A 6,000-nucleotide genomic window follows, 5' to 3' on the forward strand; every position below is an offset into this window, starting at 1 on the left:
CTAAATTCGATTTCTGTTCCATTTTATCGTATTCCAGGCATAATAATAGCTTACATTCGCTATTTTCTTCATCTTATTTTTTTTTCAATTTTCTGGGAACATTTAGCGATTTTTGTTGTCGTGAGCCGGTTTTGTGAGGAAGGGTATGACGCAGATTACTCCGGAGATGGTTAACTCATTAAAAACAATTATTTCAACAGTTTTAGCGATAATTTATGTAAAAGATCACGACACGAGGACATTTCAGGGAGGTCACCCATCCTAGCTCTGCCATCGCGCCAGAACGCTTAACTTCATGGTTCTGATTGGGCGAGAGCAGTGCCGCGTGTTGTCCATCGCCGCACGCTCCACACGTACTCGAGGGATATAAGAATAAACATCTCACTAAATGTCGGGTGCGATCATACCAGCACTAATGCACCGGATCCCATCGGAACTCCGAGGTTAAGCGTGCTTGGGCGATAGCAGTACTAGGACGGGTGACCCCCTTGGAAGTCCTCGTGTTGCACCCCTTTTCGTGTTTTTCTAATTTTGATTACTTGTTGACAGACGATTTTCGGCTCAAATCATCTGAATCACGATCGGGACCAGATAAGACATGTGAAATCAACGTAGCTCGGGCACTGCCGGATTCTGAAAAATTGTAGCCTAATTTGATTGTAAACGAGCAAACGAATGAGACTCATTACTCCGCAATGAGCTGGCGAGATTTTAGCCGAATTCCTTCTCTAAGACCCTCTAATTTGCGATTTACCGCTTCCGTTTCCTCGAAAAATCCGCTTAGGAAGTTCGAAATTCGATTCCGGTTCCTTTTTATCGTATCCCAGGCATAATAATAGCTTTACATTCGCTCTTTTCTTCTTCTTATTTTTTTTTCTATTTTCTGGGAACATTTAGCGATTTTTGTTGTCGTGAGCCGGTTCTATCCGGAAGTGTATGAAGCAGATTACTCCGGAGACGGTTGACTCATTAAAAACAATTATTTCGACTGTTTTAGCTATAATTTACGTAAACGGTCGCGACACGAGGACTTCCCAGGGAGGTCATTCATCCTAGCTCTGCCATCGCGCCAGAACGCTTAACTTCATGGTTCTGATTGGGCGAGAGCAGTGCCGCGTGTTGTCCATCGCCGCCTGCTCCACAGGTACTCGAAGGGTATAAGAATAAACATCCCACTCAATGTCGGGTGCGATCATACCAGAACTAATGCACTGGATCCCATCGAACTCCGAAGTTAAGCGTGCTTGGGCGATAGCAGTATTAGGATGGGTGACCCCCTTGGAAGTCCTCGTGTTGCATCCCTTTTCGTGTTTTTCTATTTTTTGTTACATGTTGACAGACGATTTTCGGCTCAAATCATCTGAATCACGATCGGGACCAGATAAGACATGTGAAATCAACGTAGCTCGGGCACTGCCAGATTTGGACAAAATTGTAGGCTAATTTGATTGTAAACGTGCAAACGAACGAGACTCATTACTGCGCAATGAGGCGGCGAGATTTTATCCGAATTCCTTTTCTAAGACCCTGTAATTTGCGATTTACCGCTTCTGTTTCCTCGAGAAATCCACTTAGGAAGTTTGAAATTCGATTCTGGTTCCATTTTATCGTATCTCAGGCATAATAATAGCTTTACATTCGATATTTTCTTCTTCCCATTTTTTTTCTATTTTTTGGGAATATTTAGCGATTTTTGTTGTCATGAGCCGGTTCTGTGCGGAAGGGTATGACGCAGATTACTCCGAAGACGGTTAACTCATTAAAAACAATTATTTCGACTGTTTTATCCATAATTTCCTTAAACGGTCGCGACACGAGGACTTCTCAAGGAGGTCACCCATCCTAGCTGTGCCATCGCGCCAGAACGCTTAACTTCATGGTTCTGATTGGGCGAGAGCAGTGCCGCGTGTTGTCCATCGCCGCCCGCTCCACACGTACTCGAGGGCATATAAGAATAAACATCCCACTCAATGTCGGCAGCGATCATACCAGCACTAATGCACCGGATCCCATCAGAACTCCGAAGTTAAGCGTGCTTGGGCGAGACCAGTACTAGAAGAAGCAACTCCCTGGGAAGTCCTCGTGTTGCACCTCTTTTCGTGTTTTTCTATTTTTGATTATTTGTTGACAGACGATTTTCGGCTCTAATCATCTGAATCTCGATCGGGACCAGATAAGACATGTGAAACCAACGTAGCTCGGGCACTGACGGATTTGGACAAAATTGTAGGCTAATTTGATTGTAAACGGGCAAACGAACGAGACTCATTGTTTCGCAATGAGCTGGCGAGATTTTAGCCGAATTCCTTCTTTAAGACCCTCTAATTTCCGATTTACCGCTTCTCTTAAGCTTCCGTTTCCTCGAAAAAATCCACTTATGAAGTTTGAAATTCGATTCCAGTTTCTTTTTATCATATCCCAGGCATAATAATAGCTTTAGATTCGCTATTTTCTTCTTCTTAATTTTTTTCTATTTTTTGGGAACATTTATCGATTTATGTTGTTGTGAGCCGGTTCTGTGCGGAAGGGTATGACGCAGATTACTCCAGAGACGGTTAACTCATTAAAAACAATTATTTCGACTGTTTTAGCCATAATTTACGTAAACGGTCACGACACGAGGACTTACCAGGGTGGTCACCCATCCTAGCTCTGCCATCGCGCCAGAACGCTTAACTTCATGGTTCTGATTGGGCGAGAGCAGTGCCGCGTTTTGTCCATCGCCGCCCGCTCCACACGTACTCGTGGGATATAAGAATAAACATCCTAATCAATATCGTGTGCGATCAAAACAGCACTAATGCATCGGATCCCATCAGAACTCCGAAGTTAAGCTTGCTTGGGCGAGAGCAGTACTAGGATGGGTGACCCCCTGGGAAGTCCTCGTGTTGCACCCCTTTTCGTGTTTTTCTATTTTTGATTACTTGTTGACAGACGATTTTCTACTCAAATCATCTGAATCTCGATGGGGATCAGATAAGACATGTGAAATCAGCGTAGCTCGGGTACTGCCGGATTTGGACTAAATTGTAGGCTAATTTGATTGTAAACGGGCAAACGGACGAGACTTATTACTCCGCAAAGTCTTGGCAAGATTTTAGCTAAATTCCTTCTCTAAGTCCCTCTAATTTGCGATTTAACGCTTCTGTTAAGGTTTCGTTTACTCGAGAAATCCGCTTAGATAGTTCGAAATTCGATTCCGGTTCCATTTTATCGTATCCCAGGCATAATAATAGCTTTACATTCGTTATTTCCTTCTTCTTATTTTTTTTCTATTTTCTGGGAACATTTATCGATTTTTGTTGTCGTGAGCCGGTTCTGTGCGGAAGGGTATGACGCAGATTACTCCGGAGACGGTTAACTCATTAAAAACAATTATTTCGACTGTTTTATCCATAATTTACTGTAAACGATCGCGACACGAGGTCTTCCCAGGGAGGTCAGCCATCCTACCTCTGCCATCGCGCCAGAACGCTTAACTTCATGGTTATGATTGGGCGAGAGCAGTGCCGCGTTTTGTCCATCGCCGCCCACTCCACAAGTACTCGAGGGATATAAGAATAAACTTCCCACGCAATGTCGGGTGCGATCATACCAGCACTAATGCACCGGATCCCATCAGAACTCCGAAGTTAAGCGTGCTTGGGCGAGAGCAGTACTAGGATGGGTGACCCATTGGAAAGTCCTCGTGTTGCACCCTTTTCGTGTTTTTCTATTTTTGATTACTTGTTGACAGACGATTTTCGGCTCAAATCATCTGAATCTCAATCGAGACCAGATAAGAAATGTGAAATGAAAGTAGCTCGGGCACTGCTGGATTTGGACAAAATTGTAGGTTAATTTGATTGTAAACGAGCAAACGGACGAGACTCATTACTACGCAATGAGCTGACGAGATTTTAGCAGAATTCCTTCTCTAAGACCCTCTAATTTGCGATTTAACGCTTCTGTTAAGCTTTCGTTCCTCGAGAAATCCGCTTAGGAAGTTCGAAATTCGTTCCCGGTTCCATTTTATCGTAACCCAGGCATAATAATAGCTTTACATTCGTTATTTCCTTCTTCTTATTTTTTTTCTATTTTCTGCGAACATTTATATATTTTTGTTGTCGTGAGCCGGTTCTGTGCGGAAGGGTTATGACGCAGATTACTCCGGAGACGGTTAACTCATTAAAAACAATTATATCGACTGTTTTATCCATAATTTACGTAAACAATCGCGACACGAGGTCTTCCCAGGGAGGTCACCCATCCTAGCTCTGCCATTGCGCCAGAACGCTTAACTTCAAGGTTTATGATTGGGCGAGAGCAGTGCCGCGTGTTGTCCATCGCCCGCCGCTTCACACGTACTCGAGGGATATAAGAATAAACATCCCATCAATGTCGGGTGCGATCATACAGCACTAATGCACGGATCCCATCAGAATTCCGAAGTATGCGTTCTTGGGCCGAGAGCATTACTAGGTGGGTGACCCCCTGGGAAGTCCTCGTGTTGCACCCCTTTTCGTGTTTTTTCTATTTTTGATTACTTGTGACAGCCGATTTTGCAGCTCAATCATCTGAATCTCGATCGGACCAGATAAGACATGTGGAATGAACGTAGCTCGGGCACCTGCCGGATTTGGACAAAATTTTAGGCTAATTGATTATAAAACCGGGCAACACGGACGAGAATCATTGCTACGCAATGAGCTGACGAGATTTTAGCCGAATTCCTTCTCTAAGACACTCTAATTTTGCGATATACCGCTTCTGGTAAGCTTTCGTTTCCTCGAGAAAATCTCGCGTAGGAAGTTCGAAATTCGATTCCGGTTCATTTTATCGTATCCCAGGCATAATAATAGCTTTACATTCGTTATTTTTTCTTCTTATTTTTTTTTCTATTTCTGGGAACATTTATCGATTTTGTTGTGTGAGCCGGTTCTGGTGCGGAAGGGTATGACGCAGGATTACTCCGGAGACGGTTAACTCATTAAAAAAAATTATTTCGACTGTTTTATCCATAATTTACAGTAAACGTCGTGACACGAGGTCACCCATCCTAGCTCTGCCAATCGCGCCAGAACGCTTACTTCTGGTTATGATTGGGCGAGAGCAGTGCCGCGTGTTGTCCATCGCCGCCCGCTCCACACGTACTCGAGAGATATAAGAATAAACTCCCACTCAATATCGGGTGCGATCATACCAGCACTATTGCACCGGATCCCATCAGAACTCCGAAGTTAAGTGTGCTTGGGCAGAGCAGGACTAGGATGGGTGCCTATGAAAAGTCCTCGGGTTGCACCCTTTTTCGTGTTTTTCTATTTTTGATTACTTGTTGACAGAACGATTTTCGGCTCAAATCATCTGATCTCGATCGGGACATATAAGACATGTGAAATGAAAGTAGCTCGGGCACTGCTGGATTTGGACAAAAATTGTAGGCAATTTGATTGTAAACGGGCAAACGGACGAGACTCATTACTACGCAAATAAGCGTGACGAGATTTTAGCCGAATTTCCTGTTCTTTACAGACCCCTCTTAATTGCGATTTACAGCTTCTATTAAGTTGTTTCGTTTCCTCGAGAAATGCCGCCTTAGGCAAGTTCGGAAATTCGATTCCGGTTCCATGTTATCGTATCCCAGGCATAATAATAGCTTTCACATTCGTTATTTCTTCTCTTCATTTGTTTTCTTTTTTTCTGGGAACATTTATCGATTGTTTTTGTTGTCGTGAGCCGGTTATGTGCGGAAGGGTATGACGCAGATTACTCCGGAGACGGTTAACTCATTAAAAACAATTATTTCGACTGTTTTATACATACTTTACGTAAACCGGTCGGACACGGAGGTCTTTCCAGGGTGTGGTCACCCATCCTAGCTCTGCCATCTCGCCAGAACGCTTAACTTCATGGTTATGATTGGGCGAGAGCAGTGCCGCGTGTTGTCAATCGCCGCCCCGTCCACACGTACTCGAGGGATATAAGAATAATCATCCCACTCAATATCGTGTCGATCATACA

General features: G+C 43.8%; 5 non-coding genes and 1 pseudogene across 5 annotated transcripts; all 6 read left to right on the forward strand.

Moving 5' to 3' along the window:
• Positions 1 to 393: 393 nt before the first annotated feature.
• LOC142517445 (5S ribosomal RNA) lies at positions 394 to 512 on the forward strand. Its single transcript, XR_012813191.1, has one exon. It is a non-coding gene; the product is annotated as a 5S ribosomal RNA (ribosomal RNA).
• Positions 513 to 1,184: 672 nt separating this feature from the next.
• Positions 1,185 to 1,302, forward strand: LOC142509846 (5S ribosomal RNA). Its single transcript, XR_012807995.1, has one exon. It is a non-coding gene; the product is annotated as a 5S ribosomal RNA (ribosomal RNA).
• Positions 1,303 to 1,975: 673 nt separating this feature from the next.
• Positions 1,976 to 2,094, forward strand: LOC142509938 (5S ribosomal RNA). The gene has a single exon (XR_012808083.1). It is a non-coding gene; the product is annotated as a 5S ribosomal RNA (ribosomal RNA).
• A 684-nt stretch (positions 2,095 to 2,778) lies between these two features.
• On the forward strand, positions 2,779 to 2,897 carry LOC142506720 (5S ribosomal RNA). Its single transcript, XR_012805002.1, has one exon. It is a non-coding gene; the product is annotated as a 5S ribosomal RNA (ribosomal RNA).
• A 684-nt stretch (positions 2,898 to 3,581) lies between these two features.
• On the forward strand, positions 3,582 to 3,700 carry LOC142513407 (5S ribosomal RNA). The gene has a single exon (XR_012809355.1). It is a non-coding gene; the product is annotated as a 5S ribosomal RNA (ribosomal RNA).
• Positions 3,701 to 5,168: 1,468 nt separating this feature from the next.
• On the forward strand, positions 5,169 to 5,284 carry LOC142512545 (5S ribosomal RNA; annotated as a pseudogene).
• The last annotated feature ends 716 nt before the right edge of the window (positions 5,285 to 6,000 follow it).

This window comes from Primulina tabacum, chromosome 10, assembly GCF_025594145.1.
Source record: "Primulina tabacum isolate GXHZ01 chromosome 10, ASM2559414v2, whole genome shotgun sequence".
Classification (NCBI taxonomy): Eukaryota; Viridiplantae; Streptophyta; class Magnoliopsida; order Lamiales; family Gesneriaceae; genus Primulina; species Primulina tabacum.